The following is a 27,145-nucleotide window of genomic DNA, read 5'->3' as shown; positions in this document are numbered from 1 at the left end:
CTGGCTTCCTCTCCTTGGCCGCCGGCCCGTTCACGCCCCTGGGAGGGCTGTGTCCGGGCGGGCGGGGACTGCGGACCCGGACGGGGCGGGGGGCTGGGGCTGGGGCTGACCTCCGAGCAGGGCTGCAGCCCGCGTCCCTCCCCTTTCCCTCCCCCCCGGGGCAGCCCTCCTCTCCCTTTCCCGCTCCCGGAGGACCAGCTCAGTGGCCTGGGCACTGCTCCCTGGGCTGAGAACCTCCGGCTGTAACGCCCTGCTTCTCCAGTTGGAGTCGGAAAAAGGGAGCCTCAGTGCTGAGCGAGCTTCTGTCTCCTCCCTCAGTTTTTCTGCTGCAGGTAAGTACTTTTAACACTTTCAGGTGTTATCATGGCTGTGCTTGTTGATGTCACGTGTTTTTATAGTGAGAGTGATTACAGTGGTGAAAGCAGGGCTTGGTTCTGTTAAAAATGAGCTGAAGGCATGAGGCTGTGACATCCTCCTTCCTTCCCTCTCCGAGGGTGAAAGGAGTGATCCTCGATTTTCAAAAGATAGTTACAGTCCCTAACTAGCACAGCCCAGCTAGTATGTGTTAAGAGGAACAGCACCACCAGAGGCCTTGGAGACCCAGGGATATTGCAGTCCTAAAGAGCTCCTGGCACAGTTTGGTTTGTTTTGGTTTTTTGTTTTTCTTAAATTGTGTGATAGACTAGTGGTATAAACAGAAAAATAATTGTCAAGAAATATTTCTTCATGTAACAGTGTTATTGTGATATAGTTCACACACCATGAATTCCATCCATTTAAATGGTACAATTCAGCAGCTTTTAGCATATTCACAGTTGTGCAACCATTATTATTCCAGAACGTTTTCATCACTTCAGAAAGACCAGTGGAAATGAATGACCTATCCACCCCTCCGAAGTGGTGGTTCTAAAGAAATTTCTTGGCTATTCCTGATCATAAATTAACTTGTTACATTCCAAGAAAAATCTGGTAGGAATTCTAATCAGAATTGCAATGAATCTGTCTATCAAAACTGGAAGAATTAATGTCTTTATGGCATAAACTTCTTCTACCCATGAATATATCTGGGACCCTATCTTTTCATCTGTCCAGTGACTGGCCCATGGGAATCCTCACTACTTGTTGTACTTGTGAATGATGAGATTCTATACATTGTTAGTTGCAACTGTAGTCTTTCACAGAAGAGAAAAGTAACCTCAGTGAAGCAAGTGACTCTCTGATGGTCAGAAAGAGTGACAGCCAGTGCTGGAGTGATCCAGTGGACTTGGTGCTTGTAACCAGAATTCTCCACCACATACAGTTAAGGGGATTAGAGTGTTCTTTTATTTTTTCTTAATGGCGTTGCTTTTATTTTTACTTATTTTTTTAAATTCTTTTTTATTTAAGTTTAGTCAATTTACAATGTTAGTTTCAGGTGTACAGAAGAGATTCAGTTATAAACATATGCATATGTATATATATGTTTTAGATTGTTTTTAGTATAACTCATTACAAGAAATTGAATATAGTTCCCTGTGTTATACAGCAGGTCCTTGTCATTTATTTTATATTTACTAATTTGTATCTGTTAATCCCCCCTTCCCTGCCTGCTAAACACAGTTTACTTTCTATGTTCATGAGTCCATTTATAGGAGCACCGTTTTTCCTAGTAATATATGCTCTTTGGCTGCTTTCAGTTTCAGTAATTTCATCTTATCTGTGGGTGCTTTTATTCTGGTGGCCTTTATGTGGTTTGCACACGTGGTAATAGAGATCTGTATTTGGGACAAATTCAGGCCTCTGTAGTCCCTGGTACAGAGTGCCCACTGAATTGATGCTTGAACTGGGAAAAAGGCACAGTAAATTTTGGAATTTCAAGTATGGTTGAGAATTCCAGGGTTCTATAACCTGTTTAGACAACCTTAATATTGGCTGCACCCATACTGGGTAATTTGGTGGAAATTCATGGTATGGTGGTGTAGAGACAGGGAATTGTATGCTTCTTCTCTTTCTGTTTTATTACACTCATTCTCCTGGGCCTTCCAGATCCTCCCCCAGAAGGGCCCAGGGCTGGCTTGGTGCTGCGCTGAGGCAATATTTGTTAATAAGGCCCTTTCCTCTACTCATCTGAGCCTCCAGTTCTTTCTCTGCACAATGAGGGCTTAGACTTGATAAGTACTTTTCAGTTTCTTTTAAAGCCATGTTTCCTTTGAGAAACAGAAAATGCAAATCTCTCCTCTCAGCCCAACCCTTTAGATTTTGATAAGTCCTCCAAGGAGTGACATAGCTCTTTGTGGAATATGAATGTGATTGTGATCCCAGGTGAAACAGAAAAGACTCTTCAGAGATTGATTGCAGGGAGAGGGCAGGAAAGGGGCAGTATGTCACACTTTCTAGTGTGAGCACTGGAGCAGGGGCTTGGATTTAAATATGGTGACTGACGTGGCCTCTCTCTAATCTTGTAGAATGTGATAAACTTCTCTACCTCAGTTTCTTGATGTGTCAAGTTGGGGTGATAATATTTTAAGGCTTTTGTGAAACATTATACACATAAGCCATTTGTGTCTCGGTAGAAACAAGACCTGCTAGGGATTCAGGGATTTGTTTAAAAAAAAATCTTGTCCATAGCAGACTGTCTGTGTGTATTTTAAGTTCCTGGAGGGTGAGGGTGAGTCTGAAGCCCATTGTGGGACAGGTGGGCCATAGTTCTCTGTGCCCCAGTTTACCCCCTCCTCCCCAGTCCTCTTCCTCAGTCCAGGATGAAGTTCCCTTGTAGATTTTCTCAGAGGTCTTGTGGAAATAGCTTTTCATTTTATTGTTTCACCAAGAAGTTCTGCCATCATGATCTCTTTGGTCAGGCTTTGAAGGGCTGCCATCATGATATCTGGTAAGAATTCTATGGAATTGGGAGTTTCTATTTAATGAAAAGAAATAAAAATTACAAATAGAAAATTAGAACAAGGGTGGTTTCAGGGGCTCTTTGAAATGGACACCATTAGCTTTGTTAGCTTCAGGTGCTGTGGCCTGTTGCCACGAGGACCCATTCTCTTGCTCTGAAGTTGGAGGTACCAGTGGGTCCAGTGGGAATGATAACTGAGTGTATCTCATGGGCTGGGCATTGACCTATTTGTACTGTGTGTTCCTAATTTGAGACAGTGAGCTCACCTAACCTCAATAACCTCTTTAAAAAATTAGACTTTTTATTTTGAGATGTAATGTTGATTCCCATGTGGTAGTAAGAGATTATATGGAGAGGGCTTATGGATCCTTTTGCCCAGTTTTCCTTCATGGTTCCATCTTGCAATGGTGAGGTACAATTCATTACTGACTCACTAACAATTTGAGGTTTGTGTTATTGCCCTCATTTCTATTCATGATTAAACTGGGGCTTAGAGAAGCACACAGGCCTACCCAGGTCACCCACTTTGTTAGTGCAGAGTCGGGTGAACGTCGGCTTGGGATTTCCAGGCAGTACCATTATGATGGTCTGTGGCAGGGAGCAGCATTCACTTGCTTGTTTATTCATTCATTCATTCAACAAACATTTATTGAGTAAACTCTGTGGGTCAGATGCTTTCTTTGGCTTATCTGATTATTCATCACTACTGAGAATCAGGCAATGTTTATATTTTTTAATCTGAGAAAATTAGCTCTGAGAGGTTATAACCCTCCGAAAGGAAGTATAGCTCATTAAGGAGGGATAGTACATTTGTACAGTCACCTCTTTTTATGCAGGTGGTACCCTAGACATTTTACATTTGCAAACATCCGTAATTCAGATATATTCTTGTAAGGCAAGGATTTTTTTTTTAATTGAAGTATAGTCAAGTTTACAATGTTGTGTCAATTGCAAGGTGTTTTTTGACTTTTGAATTAAAAATACTTTTTCAGGAGGGTAATTACGTGTATTTATTTGTTTCATTTTTTAAAATGAGTTACTGGGTTTTGAACCCAGGACCTCGTACATGGTAAAAATGTGCTGTACCACTGAACTGTATCCTCTTCCCCTAGGCAAGTTTTCTTATCCATTATTATGAAGCTTAGGGGATCAAATAATTTGGATACAAATCCAGATCTTTTAATCCTACTGTGGTCCTTTTCTTTATATTCTGCTGAAGGGGTTTGGGGAAAGCATTTTCTTTGTTCATTTTTTATTCAGCATTTTTGAGCAGTGACTTTGCATCAGGGCCTTGCTAGGTGCTTGGAAATAGAAAATAAGAAATGACCCTTCTCTGCAGAGGCAGGAAGCCTAGACCAAAAGCTGGGTAATGTGATCGAGCTACAGTAGCCATATGCAGACTCTGAGGACAAACTGTACCCTTGGATTTGCTTTGGCTTCCCTTGCCTTCTGGCTGGTACACACCAGGTCACAGCAACCCAGATGGGCCCGTAGCACACAGCAGATTATGTACCTCGATCTCCTCACCCCTCTCGGCAGGGCCAGCAACATGAGCATCCCTGACTATGTGCAGTGTGCTGAGGACCACCAGACTCGTCCCGTTGTGGTCCAACCAATGGAGATCATCTCAGAGGAGAATTTCTTTTGCATCTATCAGCTACTCACCTCGGTGTGCCATATCAGCCCATGCGGCTCCCAGTGGACATTCTGTATCCACTACAGGCACCACTATGTGCCCGAGAATGGGTGGAGCGTCTTCCAGACACACCGCAAAGTCGTGGGCCTTGTCACCATTACCAACTGTCTCTCTGCCAAGGCCTTGGAGAAGCTGCACGTGCAGAGGGGCTGTATGGCACCGCGCTTAATGACTCTCAGCTCTTTGTCTTTGTGCTGCATGGGGAGGTAGCCGAGCAGCCGTTCACCGACGTGTCCTTCAATCTACGAGGACTGCAGGGTGGTGGAGAAGAGGATCGAGGACTTCACTGAGTCACTCTTCATCTTGCTCAAGTCCAAGTGGCTGGATGGTGGCCACAAGAATTTTGGGGCAAGATTCCCCTCCTCTGCATCCTGTTTGAGAAGGAGGACTTCATGGGACTGGACACAGACAGCAGGTAAGTTTACCTGGAGGCCAGCCCACCCTGGCTTTGTGCCGGATTGCTTCCCTACATCCAGAAAGGGATCAGCAAGGAAGAAGTCTGTCTTGTACCCAAGGGGGGAGGGAGGTGCAGCCCGCTGGTTTACAGACATTTCAAAGTGAATCCGCCTTTGTTTCAGAGAGATCCTTTTAGGGTTAGTGTGGACACTTACTCCCGCTTTACAGCCAGGACCATGGTGGGAACCCTGGAGTTGCTGTCCAATAAATTAGCCAAAGCCACTGATGCTAGGAGCACTGGGGAGGAGGCTGGACTGAGCTGAGATATGCTGTAGGTCAAATGCACATCAGACGCTGAGGCTTGTCTAGCAAATGTATATAAACTATCTCCTTACTTCCTACATTGATTACATGTCAAAATGATAGTATTTTACATACAGTTGATTAAGTAAGATCTGTTCTTAAAATCAGTTTCTAGTATTTGTTTTTTGTTTGTTGGTTTGTTTCTTTGTTTACCATTTTAAACGTGGCAACTGGGAAACTTTCTTTACATGGCTCTCATTTCATTTCTGTTGGGAAGCCTGTCCTGGGACAGTCTCATTCCTTTGCTTTTGGATGAGATGCTTAACCCCGAGAGGCGGAACGGGGCACTGGTTGAGCTGGGGCTGGAGCCGGTGTCTCCTGCCTCTCAGGCCCAGCACCTGTTCGGCTCAGGCCCTCTCTTCTTGCCCGACAGCCACCATGCCAAGTTAGGACATCAGAAACACCGCCAGGGACTCCCGAATGAACTCCTTATGCAGGGAAAGGCGTATCACGGTGTATGGGACAGAGCAGGGAAATGTTCATTCTCAGTTTGTCCCTGTGATTAAGTCAAAGTCCCCACTTTGCCTCGGAAGTACAGACGAGCTCTTTTGGGCTGCCTACCCCCCCACCTTCTGCTCTGTTCCCGGTGTATCTATCGTGCTGTCCCTCGGGCAGAAGAGGGTGAGATGTCTTTGCCGAGAAGTGGTCCCCCTTTGCTGGGTAGAGTAAGGGAAGCTGTGTCCCCCCGTCCTATGGCCTCTGTCCTTGTGTCTGGAGAGGGCTCATGGTGGTCCCACAGGTGACGGTCCGAGAACCTGGCACATGCTGCTGGGCCCGCCATGAAGGCAGTGCTCTGTGATTCTTGAACTTACCTAAGATCAGATCCTACTTTCTGGTTGTTGGTAAGTTGGAGGAGAAGATGCTAGAGAATTGATAAAAAGAATATCTAGACCAGCCCTGTGAGTGAGAAGAGAAGTGGACCCGAGTCCCACCTGCGAGAGCCCACTTAGCGGTCTCTGGATGAATTTTCTGTTCCTCCCAGATATACCTGTATGGCTTAAGGAAGGGGAGAGGCTTGTCGTGGCCATGATCTGTGCTTGTCCTCACAGGGCCCTGTGATCTACATGCCCGCACTCCCCTTCTGCTTCTTGGGGATGTGCTGGTATGTTTAGGAGCCTGGGCACTGCTGAGGGCATAGCTCCCAGCACCGTGCTACACCGAGTCTGGCTCTGTTCACCTCACCTGTCAACACCTGCTGAGGCCCCAGGCATTAGTCAAGATAGGTGCATCGGTGCAACGTAAGCAGGGACCACCTTCTCCCCCTGGACAGACTGGTGAGTGAGCAGTTGAAGCCTTGAGCCCTGCCCCAGCCCCCACGCCAGTGCCTCCTCTTTTGTCATAGGAGTCACTGGTGACAGTTTTACTCAACAAATGCTTGTCTCTGAGTCTGCAGAGCCACCAAAGAATGCCAGCTTGTTTTTGTCTTTTGAAGTCTGCCCTTGGGACTTGGCGGAGTAGCCGAATGTGTACTTAGCCCACAGTGTTTGACACTGTCACCATTGATTACCCAGAACCTCATGTACCAGGCATGGCTCCCGGCATCAAAATACAGCAGCGCATTAAATCTCCCTCCTTGTGGGTCTGTCTGTCCTGGTACCATAAGAGCTCAGCCAGCTTCTGAACGTCAGTGAGATAACGCGGCCAGTGAGCTCAGGTCAAGCACATTCTCCTCCAGTCACTTTTACCACATTGTTGCTTTTAGTATTCCACAGTCATTAGTTTTTTAAACAATGCTTTGGTGAAGGAGCAGAACCTAATTCTCTCCTGCTACTCTTGGTGGAAGTGAGTAAAACGGTCCAGAATGAAATGCGACCACAATTTGTAGCTCAAAATCTGCCTAGACGCTTGTAGGTGGAATTTGGGTTAGGGGCGCTGACCACGTTGGGGTCGTCCGGCAGCACCGCTCCCCTCAGGCCCCTGCTTTCCCTGGAGCAAGAGGTGAGGGTGGGTTTCACCATCCCCGCGTCCCTGGCCTCACACACTCACGTAAATTCTTGTACATGCTGTCAAAATCATTTTTGTTCTTGTGTGTTTCTAATTTTCTCGTCTTCATCTTTTCCTTTTTCTTTATTCCTTTTTCACTTGTACTGCCCAGTGAGCATGTTGTTGCATCTGAAAATGTGGGCTGTGCACATCCTGCATTGGAAATAGCCAGATTGCCATCCGTGCTGTCTCAATCATTTTAAAAAGCAAAAACTTAACAGCTGTCTTGATCCATGTATTATCCTCGTCATTTTGTATTTTCTTAATTTTTGGAATATTTACTTTGTTTGCACATTACCCACTGGTTTTTGATACCTGTTAAAATCCTTGCTTTGAGGAACCTGTTTGGTCCTCTTTTTATTTGGTGACAAATGCGCCCTTATTAAATTTGTTTCATTGTTTTGAAGAAGTGAGATGCGAATTGATTTAGGCGGCTGCTGAGGGATTCTTTTCATGGAGTATTTAAACTTGTAAAGTCAAATTCTGCGGCAACTTGCACGATTCCTGCTTTTATACAAACGTGCTCGGCACGAGGTTCCTGGCTGTCGCTGTGTGACGTGCATGACGGCGCTTCCTGGCCGGTGGTCACTGGTGAGGAAGTGGCCGGCTCGGGGGTGAGCATCTGCAGGGGACGCTGTTGGAGGAAGCAGTCACCGTTTGGTTCCTTAATTTTTTTTTTTTTTGCATTCAACTTCCCCGTGCCATTTACTTTACTTTGCCTTCATAAAGGGGCCGAATTGGGTCTAAAATCCATGCCACTATTTTGTTCCCTTTACGAGGCTGGTTTTTCTGAGTATCAGGACAACATGGCCTTCTCCTAAGTAGCTGGCTCACCTGGATCTGTTGGACACAGGGACAGCTAAAAGGGCCATAGCTTCCTCTCTGCTTCAGCCAGTGGGCATTCAGAGCTGGGTCTGTGGTTTGCCTCAGCAGCCGTGCAGACCTTCCTACCCAGGGATTTACTTTTAACCCATGTTGGTAGTAAATAGCTGAATCCGTTTCTGTTGCAGCTGACGTTCACCACTGACGGCTGTGTCATTAGTTTGTGGTAGTCAGTCTCCAACACCCCAGACAACCGTGAAGGAAGATGATTTGGCCGACCTAGGACCTTGGATTCTCACCCTCACCATGGTTCATCTCACCCGGTGGAAGGGTTTGGCCACCACCATCATGCTGACCATGAGGCCTTGTTTCTCCTTTCATGCTCTGGTCCAAGTGTGGACACTTCATTTTTCACTGAATTTGTCTCACTTGAGACAGGCCAGAATATCTGAATGAGTCCATCACATTCTGGGTGGGGAACAGAACAGAAGTAAGTGTCGCAAGTAGATGGAGTCTAGGCTGTCCGGGTTGGCAATTGCAGGCTGGGATCTGTGATGGCCGGGCTGTACCCTGGACACAGGCCTTTCCCGTGGCTCCCATGAGCCCAGGAGTTGGAGTGAGAACAGCCTTGCCTGGGTTCCCACATCCTCATCTGCTCACTTTCAAGTGTGTCTGCTAATTAGGAGCTCCCCCAGACCTCGGGCCCTTCAAAGCTCAGACCACGGGAGAACCTTGAGTCCCTTCTCCTGGGCCTCCTGTGTGAGAATCCAGTGCCTTCTGAGGTGGCCAGTGGCAGGAGATGCCTCCCCCGCCGGGGAGCCCCCTACGGAGGACTGTTATTCAGTGCACCATGCTGTGAGCTTGTGGGGTTCCGAACATGGTCCCTGCAGAACCACGCTTGAGATGGACTTATTGTCATAAATAACAGGACTGATTGCAGGGCAGGGCCGGGGGGAGGGAAGAGTGGAAATTGAATGTGACCTCAGACAACTAGGTGGGTGCTGGGGCTGTTACTAAAATGGGGAGTCTGGGAGATACCTGCCAGGAATCGAATTCCAGAGTAAATGGTGGACATGAGGCATTTTTAAGATGCCATTTTTCATCCAAGTTAGGACTTCAAAGAGGCACTCGGTTCGATGAGCCTGGGGCTCAAGTGAAGGAGCCGGACTAGAGATACACGTTGGGAGTCGTCATTCTTAGCTGGTGTTCACAGCCTTGCATGTGAATTAGATCTTCTCGAGGGCTGCAGACTGAGGCTGAGGGGGGGCAGGGCTGTGCCTGGGTTGGAGGAAAGCCCAGACCATGCAGCTTTGGTGTGTCAGTTAGCTGCATTTGCCATTTTCAGAGCAATGCTATTTATCCTTAAGGGGCCAGGGGGTGGGCAGGGCCAACCAGGAAGAAATCTGCAGGGAGGGTCGTGGCCACATGTGCGTCTTGGGAAGGTGCAGAGGCTGCAGGGTCTGGGAGGGTAGAGTCCTCAGAAGCTGAAGTTGGAGTGGGGAGTGGGGAGAATGTAGTCACAGTCACCTGTGAGGGAGGGAGGGAGGCCTAGGGAGTCCCCACCTTACCGGACTCTCTTTCCCATGAACAGAAGGCAGTCAGACAGAGGATCTGAGGTGAGAAGGGATGGGCAAAGGGAGGGGAGCCAACCTGGAGAATGGTGCTTGGAAATTTCTGGAGTAGTCTCCCTGAAAAATAGAGTTAAATATACCCAGACTCTTAAGAACATTGTTAGTGACTTGGGAGGAGGCAGTTGTTTTTCTGGCCTCCTAAGGGTAAGGCATGTATCCAGGGATACACAGAAGATACGGGCAGTCTGTTCCGGGGGCTTGATCGTTACCGGGGGAACAGTGCAAGTTTAAAGGGGCAGAAGGGCAGCGGAGGGAAACTAGCCAGGCCCCGTGTCAGGTACCAGTCGGCCACCCTACTTGCGTGTTGCATTCACATCCATGCCTCCCAGGTGGGCAGTGGCAGCCCCCTTTTGCAGAATGGGAAGCCTTCTCAGAGGGGTTAAGGAATTGGTCTGTTTAGCGGCTAGTAAATGCTGTAGCAGGATTCAAGCAGGGCCTTGTCAGACTTCAAGGTCATTTTCTCTCTACTGTTTCCAGTACTTCCCTGTTATACCTGGAATGGTGAAGTGGGTCAGTTTTGGAGCCTTTCAGAAAAAGTATGATTTAAGTGCCTCAGGACTGTTTCACAAAGCTCAGCGTTCTTTGATGATTCTGAAGCACGCAGTGCTTTTCGCCCCACAGAGGTAACGTCTAACTCCTTTGAAGATGACGTGGTTGCAAATGATGTACAGGTGCAAAACCAGACTCTGCAGCTTCTGAACGGAAACTCTCCAGTTCTCCCTTGGTCAGCTTTCTTCCGCGGGATGTAACTGTGCTGCAGCGTAAACCTGAGCTTTCCGTATGGAGTGAGTGTTTAATATCCAAATTTAGCATAAAATGGTCAGATGAAGAAAACCGACGTTGACAATTTATTTTTGGGTTCCATTAGTCAAGATATACTATCAATTAATGACCCATATAGCAAATGAAATTCAGTATAGGACATTGCATTTCTTGCTTTCTATTTAGAGTTCTCTTACAGAATAAGGTTGCCTGCTTTGGAACATCAGCTTCACCACCACGGCACCTATCAGTGTGTTGGTGTGATTGCATTTACAGAGTGAATCTAATCTGGGCTTCCTAAGCCCCAAACACTCCTGTGCAAAATCACGGGCTGTAGCCATCTGTTAGTCACGCAAATACTTCTAAAATTATATGATTCCAGTAAAGAAAGAAGAGAGAGAGAGAGATTGCCTTTATCAAATTTCCTTTCAGTTCTAAATGAAAACTGTTGTTGAGCAGCTCTGGTTTCCTTTGGATAAGAATATATACATTTCTTTGCATGTAACCTGGGTTTTGGGCTAGAACACCAAGTTCTTGCTGTCCACAAGCCACAAAAATAGTAGCCAAATTGGACCCGTGTGAAATAGTTTATACTTTTTTCTGAGAAAGTATCCTTGAATTTGGGACTTGGGCTGTGATTTTTGCCTTTTGATTCCCCCACCCGTCTTGTAATCTCTCACTCCTTCCCACGTGGCCCCCAAGGGTTCGTGGTCTTATTAGGAGCAGGCACCCAGTTGGTCTCCATATATTGCCGCTGTAGATAGAGCCCAGACAAGACTTAAGGACATTATCAGAGAGGACTTCCTGGAAGAAATGGGCTCTAAATTCAGTTGTGAGGACAGAGTAAGAGTCAGCCAGGAGAAGGAGTCAAGAATGTGGCTCAGGTCGCAGGTGCAGCCCGGGCAGAGGCCTGGAGGCTTTTGGCGTGGGGACCCGGGGAGAGTGCCCTGTGCAGTCCAGGGTGGAGGGAGCCCCTGCTCGGGAGGACACTGGAGACAGTCCGTGGTGTAGGGCTTTGGAAGAAGTTGAGTTTTACTAGAACTGACACAGTAGGCAGTGAAGGGTGTCAACAGAAAGTGACCCTCAGGAAAGGTACTTCAGGTTTTGCTTCTGATATTCTACAGACAGAAGGATCGGGATGGGCGAGAGCAGGTATGTCTGTCCCTTTGAGATCCAACCTGTCATTCATTTATTCATAACACGTGCACTTCTGTGAGTATAGGGGAGAGAGGGTGTAGCCACGATAATAAGCAAAATGTATTTGCTTCTTGAGAGCTTAGCATTGTCAGAAGTTGACTTAGCCTAGAAAGCTCTAGGAAGAGAGGAACAAATTGTGGAGGTTGGAGGGAGGGAAGGCTTCCTTGGGAAACAGTCAAAATGAGCCTGGAGGCAAGTGAGAGGTAGGAGCATGTCAGGGGACCCCTGAGGTCACTGGGAACCTGTGTACTGAGGTGAGGCTGGGCAAGCAGGGTCTGGGGTGGAGCTAGAACTCTAACAGGGAGCCTCTGAAGCATTCGAAGTGGGGTTGATGTAATCAAATTTGTGATTTGGGAAGGCTGCCGTGGCTCTGTGTGTGTAGCGGGGATGAGGGGGTGGGTGCCACCAACTGGGGGATCATAAGAATACCATTCACAGGCTGGAATATGGGCATCGGGGCTACTTGGGGACGGCAGGGGCAGTGTGGATGCCGGCTTTCTTTATGGGGGGCTTGTTAGCGGGGCCGCCCTTGAGGCACCTTGTGGCTGTAAGAAAACTAATGGAGGCTACCAGGTGGACTTTCGTCTTCTCTCTTTCCCTTCCTTGTTTGATGATCTTAGCTCAGCCAACATTTGGAACAAAAGAGCTAATTTCCAGGGTTGCCCAGGACTTTGTTGAGCTCGTTCGAGTGAGATCTGATTGGATTTAGGTTTGTGTTCAGATCTGGATGTTCACTTAGCTAGAAACGTCCTGTCATTTCGATTTCCATAGGGGTTTTTATTCTTGAGAAAGATTGCTTTCTTGGTGAGCGGAAATTTAAAACAGCTGTTGTCTTTTTCAAAAAATCCTCTTTTAAGAATTTTAATATTCAAAAGAATACGAATATATAAAATATTTAAGGAAGTCTTTGGTGTGGTTTCTTTGCTTTCTGAGCTAATGTGAAGTTAGAGCCTTTGCATTACTTAATAGCACATCCTTGTCAGTATTTAAAGAGCTGTTAGTGAGCGCCCCAGGTCCCACCTCTCAAAGAATCGTTAAAGTTTTCTCTGAAATAGTGAGGTCATAAAGGTCTTGTTTTCAGAAATCAAACGGTTTATAATACACAGCATAACTCCATTTATAAAATAATAATAAGTTCAAAACTAAGAAAGTGGAGGATAAATGATTTTTTTAAAGCCTAAACATAAATTTTCTTGCGCTAATGTTGCAAGTGGAAATTTTGAAAAGAAAAATCCTACTGCAATATCATCTATTTGGAATACATATATGAGTTTCACGTTTGAAAAGTATCTGCGCAGTGGTTTTCGAAGTCAGGAGCATTCCTGCTCAGATACTGGCAGTGATGGTTGCTGGTTTTCAATGGGAGAGCCTAAATTTGCCTTCTTAGCTTTTTGGTTTTTTTTATAGTGAGAGGGTTGAGTAGTGCTTTGCCAGCATGATTTGGGGGCAATTTGAGGGCAGATGTCGTGTGCCAGCAGTGAGAAATTTCCATGCATTTTATTTTCTGGACATCACCAGGGCACATGTGGGGTTTGTGCCTGCAGGCTGGAATGCTGCAGGACTCCCTGATCATTCACCTTTATGTCCTGGAGCTGCTCCGGTCAGTGAATGATTTTCTGTGGCTTGGAGATAATGTGGTCTGATGGAGATGATCAGATGTGCAGTTAAAATGCTATTACTTGAAATAAGAGCAACCTAGAAACATTTCTCTAACAATACAGCATGAGGGAGGAGGATTGGCTGAGCTGCTTGCAGTGGGGAGTCTTAGTTGACTCCCTCACCGTGACTCCTGCCAATATCCACCCCAGCCCTGCACGGTAGTCCTGCCGAAGCAAGCAAGCACTTTGCTCAGAAACAGACTGAATTTCCTTGTGCCTCTCTTTGTTGGATTTTTTTGAAAGCACATTTTGCCCTTTGCTTCAATGCCATACATGCTAGTCACCTCTTACACTCATTTTTCTGGCCTCGTCCATAAATACCTGCTGAATGGATGAACAGAATGTAGTATCTCCATATAGTGGAACATTATTCACATGTAAGAGTGAATAAAAAAGACAAAAAAGAAGAGGAAAATGAAAAATGCCACCTGTTTTGGGAAGTCCACTTTGACTGTTCAACCCACACTTTTCCCTTTGAAACCCAATCACTTATGCTCCACTCTACTCTTTTTGATAGTACTTACCACCTTCTAATAATCTTTAACGTTTTCAAAAAAAAAAAAAAAGAAAGAGATGCTGATACCACTTCAAAATGTACAAGACTTGATAACAGCATGTTAATTGAAAGGAAGCAGACACAAATGCCCACAAATTGTTGATTTCAGTGATATGAAAAGCCCAGAATAGGCACATGCAGAGGCAGAGAGCAGGTGATGGTTGGAAGGAGCTGGTTGGAGGGGGATTAGGGAGTGACTGCTAGTGACAGGGGGATTCTTTTGGGGTGATGAAGTGTTCTGGAAATAGAAGGTGATGAGGGCTGCACAACCGTGAGTGTGCAGAAGACTTCTGAGCACTGTCTCTGGGAGTGCCTGTTGTCGGGGCATCTTTATTTTTTTCTCATCCTGCAATGTGAAGAATCATCTTCTGCTCTGGCCATTCTACTCCTGTGAGTGGTGCGGGTCAGAGACTTTGTAGAGTCATGTTTCTTTTTTCCCCCTGGCTGAGTGTAGGCAAAAAAGTTTTAAGCCTGAGAAAGTGCTCCATCTGCAGAAATGTCTTTTAGATTTGCATGGTGTAAAAATCTTGAGATCTTTTAATCATTGAGGCCAGTCTGTGGGGGGAAATACCCCGTGAAGCCTGGGTGAGCCGGGGAAGAGCCGCGCTTCTCTCCCAGACACGGGTGGGGATTGCACCCCCGTTCAGGCAGTGAAGGGCCCAGACCCGTGAGCAGAGTTGACAATCGTGAATATTTACGTGTATCCGCTGCTTCATCTTGGATATTAATTTCAAGCTGAGTCAGTTTGTGGCGGCAGCCTCATCCTACATCAGGAATTTATAGTATCTGCTCTTTGAGGTGAAGACCTGACAGACTTGATTATTTAACAGTCTGCCTTGAATTGATATCTCAGATTCCTTTGTCAAAAGCAAACAGCAGAAATACAGAATTCCTTTAATGCCAATGTGACCTGGAACGAGTTTAGTCTCTGTGCCTCAGTGGCCTTATCTGTGAGTGGGAAAGATGATAACAGTGCTTCCCTCAGAGGAGCTGGTGAGGGGAGAGTCAGAAGCACAAATGGAGGACTTACAAAAGATGCTCTTGAATGACCGAATTTAGTGCTCTCAGCCTGGTGAGGCCTGAGGGGCAGAGATGTCAGAACAGAGCAGTCCTAGCCAGAGCTCGATCCGTGATGGAAGCTGTTATGGTCAGTATCACCACTGTGCATTATCAGGTAATTTTAAGACTTGGTAATATGAATTCTTGAATAATGTTAAAGGACTAGACATCTCAGATCCAGTTTACATAGTCCTCAAGATTTCTTCTGAGAAATGGATGGTTCCTTCCCCATCTTAAATCTGAGATGAGTCTCTAAAAAATTCTGTATTCCTCCATCTTTTTGCTTTAATTTTCCATTTCCTACAAAACCATGTTTTTAAATGGAGTTAATGGGGACTGAACTGTGTGCCTCATGCATGTTAAGCACTTACTCTCCCAAATGAGGTATAATCTCCTCCGTGATTTTTGTTAAAATTTACTTTCTTAGTTTACAGAGGTAAGAGGCCTCTAATTCTTTTTCTGGAGACTTGTCCATGAACCTGTAAATCTATAATTAATGGACAAAATTTGGTTTATTAAAAAATCATTAGAATATTCTACAATTCATCCAAAAAGAAATGCTCATTGACTTAAAATGTTTCTCCTTTAAGGGGATTTCTCCTGTTTGGTCTAGCTTAATTTGTTAACAGCCATCCTCATCATCATAATGACCAAACTCACTGTGAGTGGACACCTACCTAAGGCTAAAATGTTTTCCTCATGTTTTAATTCATAGCAGGTGTTTGATTGTAGGTATCAGTGTCTCCTTTTTTGCAGCTGAGGGATTGAGAGATGGAGCAGCTTGTCCCAAATTACACGCAGCAGGCTGTGGCTAGCTCGGTGCTGGAACCCAGGCTGCACAGAATGCATTCTTAATTGCTCCTCTTATCAGCCTCCCGTTAAGTGGTTACCCGAACACCTGTGACTCCATAAACGGCCGAGTTTAGTGATCTCAGACTGATGAGGCCTTGAAAGAAGAGACACCATTGAGAAGTTGAGACAGAGTGGCAGAAATTAAAATTGTTCATTTTCACAAATTTTTAATTCTCAGGTAATTACATAAAAAGTTATTTTTTTTATTTTAGTGCTCTGTAAGCACTAAAAACAAAACATTAAAAATAATTATAGTGCAAAAGAGAAGTGAGCTCTTAAAGTCCAACCACTGCTAATGATGTTGCTTGTTTTTCTCTTGTGGCCCTTTTTGACAGAAATACTTACAAAGACTGAATTGGTTTTATGTAGTTTTAATATGGAAGAAAAGATTGTCAGTGAATATTGTAAGAAAAGTCTTTACTCTTTTCTTTCCTGTTGATGAATATGTACTTTATTTTCATGGCTTAAGTACATTTCCTCATTTGTGAAATTTGAGTAATATCGTTTAATTTGTCTGACTGTGAGAGGTAGATGCCTTGTATACAAAGAACCCAAGAGGTGCTTAATAAAAGTGTGCTGTCACAATGACAGATATTTTAGAAGGATCAACTCTGAATACTAAAGAGTGTCGCTTATTTCTGATACATATTCAATATGTATTTGTATGATATATTTGAATATGGTTTAAAGTAACAAGGATTCATTTTTTTTTTTGGTGTAGTATGAAGTTTTAATGAAATCTGTATCATTCTAGTGAGACAGGGACTAGTTAAATTGCCTTAATCAGATGACCTTGAAGATTATTTACACAGAATATGTATTGTTACAAATCAGAATTTATGTTGCCGTGTAACCATCCACTCAGACATTTAAATTCGTGGGATTCTGACCAGATCCGTTAAGTTTAGTAAAATCCATATTGATCATTTTCAGGGAATAAGCTCCTCTATTTTGTGATTAAAGAAAATTTTGATTTTTTTCTACATTCTTAACAGGTTTAAAATATCAAAACATTGATTTGACATGTCACTTTTTTAATAGAGAGAATAAAGCTCATGCTGTTTTATTATGTAAATAAATGTTTTTGTATGGCAACAAAATTGTATGATATCCTGGCTCTTTTAGTATTTTGCAAGATACTTAGATAACCTACTGTTGGAAAAATACAAATGTGAATTTTATGAATATAGGCCTAGTACAGATCTGTTGGTTTTTGCTACAGTGCAAGACATGAGGCATAGGAGAACTTTGCTGCTGATTGCCAGGAGGACAGATCCCATGTCTCAGTTTCCCCTCCTGTAAAATGAAGTGGCTGAACTGGATTCTTTCCTCTTCTAAGATGAGTTTCCATGAGCCTATATCTTCTGTTTATATTCAGGAGTATTAGCAATATCAGATTAAATACTGAATATCCCTCCTTTCCCCCGAATCAAAGTGCAGCATGTGCTATATAAGTTTTATTTATCTGATTCTCGTTACTGATCCTACAGGCAATTTTTGTGTTGCATCTTTCCTGGTAACCTGGAAGGTCATTTTACCCATAGGTGGCACTGTTGCACCTACTTACAGTCTTAACTTTCCTGTTTGTAAAAGGAGGCTTAAACAACGTTATTTTATTTTGATTACTTTACTTAATGCTTCAGAATAGCCCAATGTCCATTATGTCTGTCTAACTGGAAAAGTTATTCTGCTTATATCTTAGATTTATTCTGTCATCTCACTGTGAACATTTCAGACTTGCTGTGCAAACAATAGCAAAATCGGGCTTTTCTTCTAGTGTTAGAAACCAGTGAGCCGGGATTTTATAAAACAGCTAGAAGCGGCATCTGGAGGACCTTAAAGGTGAAAAGTGTATTGAGTTCCCTGAGTTTTGACCCCGCCGCTGTGTGTTAATTGGTGGTAGGAGATTTGGTACATATACGAAGGGGTGTAGTTTTTGATATGGTTTGCCTGCACGCGCTGCCACTGAGCCACTTGAGCCTGAGTCAGTTCGTTTTGAGTTTTTCCCTCGTCTGTGAGATGGGGACATTCGTATCTGATTTGTAGAATTGTGAGAATTAGAAATTATGTGCAGTGTTTACCACAGTGTGTATGTCAAGAGGGCTCTTAAACTTTAGCTGCTGTTTTGTGTGAAGCCATCATTTGAGAGTCTTTGGCAATTACTAAGAAACAGGAAAATAAGAAGAGATGGTTTTATGATGAAAGATATTTGAGGAGGTTCCATAGTTCCTATACCCATAATTTAGCATCAGCAGAGTCAGAACTGTTACACAGTCACCCTAAACCAACGTTAAGCCACAGAATTATTTGTTACTTCATATATTTTGGGGTTTAAGGAGATCCAATACTTATACATATGTTGTCTCCAGCAGCCTACTGAGAGATGACACAAAAGAGTATACAGGCAATAAATGTCTTCTTTGTTACTGATGAAGCCACGTTCTCCATGAACTTCAAGGCTGTGGGAAAATGCGTGTCATGATACTGTGTCCCAGAAATACAGACTCACCCTGTCCCATGTAGCTCTGGGCCACAGCGAGCCTTCCCTTGAGAAGACCTGCCCTTTCATGCACAGGGCTTTCCTGACATGGAGCTGAGCATCCCGCGTGCTTCCCAATGGTGACCAACACTGGAGTGAAAGGAAGGGTTTCACATGCCCTGCTTGTCTCCCCGGACTCACACCTCACTCTGTTAGTGTAATGAGTGCTAGCTGTGGGCCAGGGGCCAGGGGTGTGAAGGGAGAAGCACCCTCCATGGCCCAGAGGAGTGGTTAGGAGACATCCACTCCCTCAGTTTAAACAGGTGGTTGGATGGAACATAAGGGTGCTCCCCAAGAGTGTGTAAAAGGAGAAATAAGGATTTTATTTGGGACTTAGGCTAGCCAGGAAACAGATAAGATGATTAGAGGGGAGACTTGTAAAACAATTTGATATTAAGTTGACATTTGTTGAACACCCAAAATGTGCTACATTCTTTTCTGAGCATTTTACAGAAATGAATCCTTCAATCTTCTCAACAAGCGAGTAAGGAAGGTTTGATTGTTATCCCAGTTTTACAGTGTGGAAATTGAGGCACACAGAGGGTAATTAAGTTGGCAAAATCACAGAACTAGTAATTGGCAGAGCTGGTATTTAAACCCTGGCTGTCTGGTTTTGAGGCTCCCAGAGATGGGCTTTGGGTGTTTAGCATTATCGACATCCCTGAATCTTTATACCTCTGTGCATCAGTTAGCCTAGAAAGGACAGGGAAAGGAGTGTTACACAGGAGCTCATAGTCATGTCTTGCCGCTGTCCACGGAGAGTGCACCGTGATTGGCGTTAATTGACTTCTGGGCAGTAGATCTGTTCGTATAATAGAAATATAGTCCATTGAATTAATCTAGAAACCCTTCCTGCTCCGTTTCTGTCCATGCTTGCCATGTGACTGCCTGCCCGTGATTGGGCCGTGGAGGAGAAAATGTACTCATGGTTGAACTCTGATATTTCAGTCTGGTTCATAGATTCACGTCTTCTGTTACATTAAAAATTTAAGTTTCTGGTTTTCTTGCATCAGTGTCTCATGAGCTTGGTTAATGTGAAACCAGTCCATGGGAGCCCAGGGATGATGACGGTATAATTTCTGAGCACGTTGAGGCACTTCTACCCGTGCAGACGTGGCTGGAGGATGTCCAGCTTCCTCACTGATTTCCCCCAACAGCATGGTCCTCTCCCACCCCTGGATGTGAGGTTGGGAGCTCTCTGAGTAGGCCAGTCAGAGGCCGAGTCCACCAATCAGAAAATGATGAAGTACCTGGAAGTGGGTTTAATAGAAGACAAGGGCTTCCAGGTTGTCAGATGGGCTGTTCGAGTCCATTTGGTGAAAAGCTGTCCACTGTCTGTGGTTGAGCTACTTCTTTGCTGTTGAAAAGTCTGGAGTAGATGAAGGGATTTTAAAAAGCAGAAAGGAGTGATTTCAGGTGGTACGTCCACACCGGTGAGAAGTGATGAATGACCGCCTTTGTGAGTCATAGACAGTCTTACAAACTTCATAAACCAGCTTTAAATGCTCTTCCATCTGAGTGCACTTCATATGGGGTCCAGATCATCACTGGTCGCACTGTGAGGGCAAGTAACTGATAATGGCAGAAAGGACACGGAGGCATCAAAAAGGTCTCAGTCACTTTCCCTGTTTAAAGGATGCAGCACAGTGTAATATATTTTAGCTGGTTTTTCACTGAAAAGTTTTTAGTGTTTTCTGGGACTCCCCAGTGCCCCAAGGTTCCATGCAGCTGGGTGTCCCCTCAGTGCAGCTCTGTCAGCGCTTGCCCTGGGCTGACGCGGTGTCACGGGGAGCAGGACAGTCAGCGTCCCCGGCTCCTCCGAGCTCCGTCTCCTCATCCGCAGAGCCGGGTTTCTCATCCGTGTCTACTTAGTAGGGTTGCTGAGAATCACACATGATGCTTCAGGTGTGACTTTTGGTTGTCTCTGTGATTGGCATATAGTTAATATTTGATAGAAACACTTGTTTTTTTAGTATAATTGTAGCACCTAGATTGCAGTGGTTTTTAGTCTGCATTTTTTATAACTTTATTCTTATTTTTAAATATGCACTTATTTTTATTTATTTTTTTTGGAGGTACTGGGGACTGAAGCCAGGACATTTTGCATGCTATGCAGGTGCTCTACAACTGAGTAATACACACCCTCCTTTTCTGCACTTGAAGGTAAATATTGCTATACACAAAATAGCTCTTAAACACCATCATGGGACCTAGTCACTGTATAGACAATTGAACACGTATACTATTTCAATAGGAATAAATGTTTTTGAGACATACATTTCTGAATCTGTTAATGTGCTTAAAAACGATCATAGATAGTGATAAACACGAATCTTTGATCCAGTACTTCTTAGAGACTGTTTTGCCATCAAGGGAAATTACATTCTACAGAGAAGGCTAATTGGGTCTCTTTGATATTTAGATGGTTTAGCAGATGATGAAGGCTTTCAAAAGCTGACAGTTTTGTATTTTAAAGTAACTACAAAGTTACCTTCTACAAGTTGTAAGTACTAAGCTTGTGAAGTGCCCAGTAATCCAGGGGGTATGTGTCTGTGTCTGTGTCTGTGTCTGTGTGAACGTTGGTGTCTGTGTGAACGTTGGTGTGTGTGATTTCAGGAAGGTAGAAAGAAATTCCATATAGACTTCTGATACCTTTCTCCTCCATTTCAAGGTGTTGGCATATATTTACACTAATAAATTGATATTCAGTTGTCATTTGGCATGTTGGGAATAAGACTTTCTCATACTTGTTTCAGAAGGATTAGGGAGCATGAGCTTAGGAAATGGGAGGAGATAGAGGCAGGGAGGTTCTTTAAACTTTGTGCAGAATTAGAAACAGTAACTTTTCTCTTTTCTTCTAAAGCAAACTGGCACTGAATTGTAACATACTATTACTCAGAATTGCTTTTCTGATCAGATACATGTACCTCAGATTTTTAAATGCAACATGAATGATGAAATGTGTTTTAGCAGTTATTTTTAAAAGTAGTCTCTTTTCAAGTAAAAGGCTATATCCTGTTCTTTCTTCTAGCGGTACAAGAAATTCTCATTGTTCTGTTGCAATGATCTATGTGCTTACTTTCTTTTTGTTTTTCTTTAAGTGCTTTTTTCATTGTGGTTTGAATGAATGTTTAAAATTTCTGGATTTTGATCTTTAGAACATGCTGATTTCTCAGAACTGTTAAAAACCTGATTGTTCACTGCTCCTTGTTTGGTGGGGCACCCTATTGATTTCTGTTGTCTGTTAAAGAGTGAAATTCTTCCTCTAGCCTGCAGATCATTAAGTGAATGGTTTGCAGTGTGCCTTTAAAATTATTTGTATGCATTGAGCATGTTTGTCCAGTGAATTTTAAATTGACTCATTGTAATGACTTTGATTTGATTCTGTGTCTTTTGCTCCTCTCCACAAGAATTTGAATTCTCTGTTGCATTTTGTATACGTGTTCTTAACAGGGGAAGAAATTTTGCATTTTTTACAGAGGTGGGTTTTCCTATCCCCTCTGAATGCCTTCTAAAATTGATACAATAAAAATCAGTTATTGCAGTGCATAAATATTTCATAAATTATTTTTTGGCATAATCAGAAACAATGACCAAGAATGATAATAAAAAATACGAAAACCTTCCTTCCTTTGAAGAATAGAAATCAGGTAGTCAGGCTCCCTCATGCTTTGTGCCTGACACACTTAATCTCATGTCATTGTGTATCATGATTCGGAGATGGTATTGTTTCAGGTTTATAGATTTTTGTTTTAACATTTGTGTTGAATTCTTTCTCCAGGCTGATGTTTCCTGTTGTGTTTGTGGAAAGAGTAGAAGGGGAAAAAATACTTTGTTTTGTTTTCAGGAGGCCTGAGTTGATGGGAAAAGAGTTGAGGGTGGGCTGAGGAAAAGAGTGACACTCCCTCTCCTCCTGGTTGAAATTGATAAACAAAGAAATCAATTAAGTATATCGATATTTGACCAAAAGAAGTTAGCGAGCCCAAACTGGCTAGAAATGCACAATGGAAATTACTGAATTCAGCTTCAGAATGAGGTGCTTTACCAAGTAGAAGCAGCTTAGAGCAATCAGAAAATCAGTAATATGATGAGATATAAATGGAATATTATATCTTTTATTGCTGAAACTTTTCTACGTTAAGTTGTGTAGAGCTAAAATTAAGTTTCAATCACCAGGAGTTAAGAGAGTGAGTGGTACTGTAGGATCGTTATTCACGGATGTGCCTAGACCCTGATAGAGTGGCTGAAGATGGCAGGAAAAGACCCACATCCAGGATTTTCATCCTAGGGTGTCCTCCATAATAGTTCCATGTGGAAGCAGATGATTGGGTTAACAAATTGTAACACACCCCAGTCGCCTCTGAATTTTAAGAAGAAAAAATATGCTTTGATACTGCTTTACAAGCAAGTTCCTGTGCATCCTCACTCCAGACTCCTTGCCTTAAAAAGCAGAGACAATGCTTTGCTTGTGTAGTTGAGGTTTTAGATAGCACTCTGCTGGTTGTAAAGCAAGGACCGAGACCCTCAGCTATAAACGCTGGGCTTGTGTGTTGTTAGATAATGTATTATCCCCAAAACAAGGACCTGGCTGGTCTGGTGGTCTGCTTTTTAATGAACATATCTAAAAATGTATCTTGTTCCCCTCACCCCATGACTTCCCTAAAGATACACTAATCCTTTGTACTCATTGTGTATTCTACAATCTCTGCCTCATCCTGTCTTTCCCGAATTCCCTCCTTACTATCTCACAACTGTTAACGAAGTTTTCCTTTGATTATACCCTATAAATATGGGAGCATTTGAGAGGCTCATGGAGATGGCTCCCTAATCCCTCTCGATTTCTTGACTTTTTCCACAGAGTCTTGAATAATCATTCCTTGTCGGTAAGACGTCTTCCAGCCAGAACCCACAGTTCCAGGTGAGAAGGATGCAGGCTTTATCTCTCCTACCGGAGGCAGAGACAGAAGAGAATTGAGATATGCTCCCCCGTGATCCCTTCCTGCCCCAGGTCAACTGCAGTTCACCTGCAGCCTTCTGGCCTCTGCTCAGAGGGCCTCTGTCCCAGGACTGACCTCAGCGTTTTCTTCCCTTGTCAATATTTCCTGTGCCTTTCAGAACTTGGTCTCTTCTCTGCAATTCAAACCTGGCAGATGTGATGGTGGTCAGCGTGCTGGTGGGCAGTCACTTGGGGACCCCCAGGAGCCATGCTGATTCTCCTTAGTCTCTCAATCGGGGTTACAGAACAGTCGAGCACCGAAGGAAGCCCATTCTCGAGATGTCAACAGAGCATTTCATCACTTTCATTTTATTTTTCAATTTTTGGTGGAGAAATTATTTATAGTGAACTGTTCCAGATATTTGCCGCCTGCTTTCCTCATCACCATTCCTTGTTGTCTCTGGTGCTAGTTTTATAAACCAAGTTTCTTCTCTGGTCATTTCTGGCAGCTGGGCTTGCCGAATCCTTGATCTGTATTTGAAACAGAATGCTTCCTCGTGATGTCAAGGTGATTTTCCTATTTCTGAATATTTCGTGTACACTCAGCAACTGTTTCAAGTGAAATGCTCTTGTCCAATTTCGGTTAACTCACATTTGCTGATCTCCTGCTTTCATGCTGAGAGCAGTTTCTTTTTCCTCTAATAAAAGTTAGCAATTTGCATTTACTATGGAAGATACTGGCCCAAGGTCCTTTTGTTCTTAAGAGTTTTAATACAATTCACCCATTAAAATGTACATCGGTTTTTACTCTATGCCCAGAATTGTGCATCCCATTCAATCTTAGAATATTTTCATCCCCCCAACAGGAAGCCCTGTACGCATAAACAGACATTCCCATCTTCCCCATCCTCCCCAGCCCCAAGGAGCCACTTTTCTCTCTGTGGATTTGCCTGTGCTGGACATTTCATGTAAATCGAGTCACTTCATATAAGTGGAAACGTCTATTGTGACTGACTTCTTTCACACTGAGTAACGTTTTCAATATTTGCTCATGTTGTGGCCTTAGTCACTATTCTATGCTATGCTATTGCTGAATAACATTCCACTCTATGGCTGGGCCCCACTGTTTACCCATTCATCAGGTGATACGCATTTGGGTTGTTTCTGTTTTTGGCTGTGATGAGTAATGTCGCCGTGAACACTCATGTGGTATTATTTATGTGGATATTTGTTTTCAGTTCTCTTACGTGTGTGCCCAGAGAGCAGAATTGCTGGGTAAGTCAGAAACGAAATGTTCAACTCTCTGAGGCCCTGCCAGGCTGTTTTCCAAAGTGGCCACGCTGTGTTACATCCTCACCAGCAAGGGCTGCGTGCTCCGCTTCCCCTGTGTCCCCTTTAGTGCTTGTTACGCTTTTTTTTTTATTATACCCTATTGTAGTGAGTGTGAAGTGGTTTCTCCTAGTGGTTTTGACTTGATTTCCCTTACAGCTAATGCTATTGAACATCATTACATTGTGCTTTATGGACATTTGTATATTTTCCTTGAAAAATACCTTTTCAGATACTTTATTAACCTTTTAATTGAGTTGCCTTTTTATTGTTGAGTTGTAGGGTTTTTTTTTTCTTCATTTTGAGATACAAATTCCTTACCAGATAAGTGATTTGAAAAAATTTTCTCCTCTGTGTTGTTGTTTCACTTTCTGGATGGTGCCCTTTGAAGCAAAGTTTTAAATTTTGATGAACTGCAATTTGTCTCTGTTTTCTTTGTTTCTTGTGCTTTTGGGGTATTATTTAAACTCTGAGTTATTTTATTTAAGCTTTTATATATAAAATAACTTAATTCTTAGGACCGTTATAGGAGATGGGTGCAGTTGTTGTCCCCAGTCTATGGATAGGAGACTGAGATGCAGAAAATTTCACTGAAATGTCAGTGTCACATCTACCTAGTGCTGTGGGATTTCAGACCCTCATGTTTGTCCCCAGCATTTGTGATCTTCACCACCATGCTCCACTACTGCCTGGAATCGTTAATGAAAATGACTTTCATTTTTTGATTTCTTGTTAGTTTGTTTTCTCATTGGGGACCTCATCTCCTTATTTTCCTTTCGGATATCAGTGTAGATTTATTTTAGGTCTCATGTAGGCAGAAGCATTGCTATCAGTTAACTTCTTTATTACTCACTCTCCAGTGATGATTGTTGCTAGTTGACCTAACCAAGTCATGCTTAAGTCTTTCCTGCTAATGACACTAAAAACAGTCATGACTTATAGAATGCTCAAAGAAAGTACTTGATTGATTTTATTTTGCTACCCAATCAAACCAATCAAGTAAAAACCCCAGTGTTGACACAGACTATAAGCCCTCCAGAATAGTATCACTGTCTTCCTTCTGTTTCATTTATTTGGTCACAGTGTCTGGATAGTGACTTGCTGTCCAGCAGTTTTGTGAGGATATGGTGCTCGTGAATCATTGTAAGCACAGAATTTTGACAACAGACTGTGTTGTTCATTTCACAAGGGAAAAGATAATATAGAAATACTGCTCAGATCTATTTTAAAATTAAGCTTGGAATTTTGAGAAGAATTCAAGAAACCATACAAAGCTCTTTTTCACTAATTTTAGATCTATCTTAGACACATATGGTTACATAGCAGAGTAAGTTATCAAGTACATTTGACAATAGGAGTGTAATATTGATTATTTGTTTTAGTTGAAATATTCTACCTGGGATAAAGTAATCAGTGCCCATAAATGAACAAATATGTTTGTATTTCTATGCAACATGGGAGCAGAGTTCATGTTTCTATATAATATGTATGACTGTGTGTTTTAATCTGTCTGTCAGTGTTTTTATAGTTTTTCAGCAATGTTGTAACTTCAGAATTCTTCTAACATATTCACTCCCCATACTACTGCAGTTTGTACTGTGTATCCTATCTTATGCATGGGATTCCACTGTCCCCTCAGTGAGGAATTTCCTCTCCTATTGAGCTAGTAGCAGAGTTAAAGGAACAGTGATTTCAAGGCCTTTGCTCTCCACGTGTTCGCAGTTTCCTGTCAATCACGATTTTCTCTTTCTTGTGTTTTCATTGTGCAATTAGAATTTTTGAAAATAATTATTAATATGTTTCACCAGTCTCCCTAGAAATTTGATGTGTTTGTGCTTTTCAGTTTTCAATTTATGAAAATTGTAAATGCACACTTGTTTTTAAGTAGTCCTTTTTCACTAGATATTTGTTTACCTCTTTATAGTTAAAATAATTTTCCCCAATGAATGAATCGGTGTGCATGTTTTAAAAGATACTTTAGTTTTTATTTTTCTTATTGTAACAGGTATATTCGTTGTACAGAATTTAGAAAATAAGGATAAACACAATAATACCTTAAAAATGGCCTCTAATCTCACTTGTAGATACAGTTGTAATGTTTGAAATTGAGAATTTCAAGTCCTCTCACTTTGTTCTACTCTTTCAGGTACGTTTTGGTTACTGAGACCCTCGAATTCCCATATGAATTGTAGCAGAAGCTAGTCAGTTATTGCTGAGGAGCCTGCTGGGATTGTGATCAAGACCACGTTGTATGTGTGCTTCACTCTGGGGAGCACTGCCATCCCAAGAATATTGTCATGTGATCCAGGAATTTGTGTGGTTTGTCTTTCCAGGTATTTAGGTCTTCTTTAATTTATTTCAGCAATGTGTATGGTTTACATAGTATTATTTTACTTTAATTTTTGCCTTTATACTGAGGACAATTGTGCAAGGTACCAGGATTAGAATTGTATTATAGCCCCGCAACTTGCTGCCACCATGGACGCTG

The 27,145-nt window shown here is 43.1% G+C and overlaps 1 protein-coding gene across 10 annotated transcripts in view; it reads left to right on the top strand.

Moving 5' to 3' along the window:
- Positions 1–27,145, top strand: part of LOC140690317 (trafficking protein particle complex subunit 9-like) — a 103,785-nt gene that overhangs the window by 49,938 nt on the left and 26,702 nt on the right. For 2 of the 10 annotated variants that reach the window (XR_012065547.1, XR_012065548.1), the window contains exon 1: positions 4,724–4,989. The exons of 2 other annotated variants lie outside the window; for them this stretch is intronic. The gene's annotated coding sequence lies outside the window, so the exon portion shown is untranslated. Of the gene's footprint in view, positions 1–118; positions 333–4,712; positions 4,990–20,510; positions 20,556–26,803; positions 26,991–27,145 lie in introns of those variants that run through there. 6 more of the 10 variants (XR_012065554.1, XR_012065553.1, XR_012065559.1 and 3 more) reach the window with 6 other exon arrangements.

The sequence above is a fragment of the Vicugna pacos genome, chromosome 30, assembly GCF_048564905.1.
Source record: "Vicugna pacos chromosome 30, VicPac4, whole genome shotgun sequence".
Lineage (NCBI taxonomy): Eukaryota > Metazoa > Chordata > Mammalia > Artiodactyla > Camelidae > Vicugna > Vicugna pacos.
The sequence above is the reverse complement of the archived record's forward strand: the minus strand, read 5'-3'. Positions and strand labels throughout refer to the sequence as shown.